The sequence below is a fragment of the Cynoglossus semilaevis genome, unplaced genomic scaffold (genome assembly GCF_000523025.1).
Source record: "Cynoglossus semilaevis isolate Cse_v1.0 unplaced genomic scaffold, Cse_v1.0 C18873916, whole genome shotgun sequence".
In the NCBI taxonomy this organism is placed as follows: domain Eukaryota; kingdom Metazoa; phylum Chordata; class Actinopteri; order Pleuronectiformes; family Cynoglossidae; genus Cynoglossus; species Cynoglossus semilaevis.
Window position 1 is genome coordinate 1 of NW_007592041.1, and position 555 is coordinate 555.

General features: G+C 44.9%; 1 long non-coding RNA gene across 1 annotated transcript; it reads left to right on the forward strand.

The window, feature by feature from the left end:
* Positions 1-514, forward strand: LOC112486702 (uncharacterized). The gene is made up of 3 exons (XR_003049186.1): positions 1-133; positions 213-286; positions 369-514. It is a non-coding gene; the product is annotated as an uncharacterized LOC112486702 (long non-coding RNA).
* Positions 515-555: the final 41 nt, after the last annotated feature.

The window sequence follows — 555 nt, forward strand, 5'->3', positions numbered from 1 at the left end:
AGAAAGTAAAATCACAGTGTTTGTGTGAGTAAAGAGTTCCACTGAAATTCTCTGTTCTCTTCACAGGAACATCGCTACCATTGCTGTGTTCTACGCACTGCCAGTGGTCCAGTTGGTCATCACCTATCAAACGGTATCAGACATTTACAAAAGACACACATTCCTTCCTCTGGTTCTGTGGGTAATGATTAAACTGTGCATCTGTTCTGCAGGTGGTCAATGTCACAGGGAACCAGGATATCTGCTTTTACAACTTCCTGTGCGCCCACCCCCTGGGAGCACTCAGGTACTGTGTGTGGGCCACATGTCCAATAAGAGTATAAATTTATGACATTGTCCTTCACTCATAAATCCTTTTCCCCTCACAGTGCTTTCAACAACATCCTCAGTAATCTTGGTTACGTGATGCTGGGACTCCTATTTCTACTCATTGTCCTCAGGAGAGACATTGTCCACAACCGAGCTCTGGTCCGCAACGAACTTAATGCTGTGGTAAGACATGAAAACACAAACGGTGTTGCAGCAACACTACTCTCTGTGTAGGCTAATGTGAAG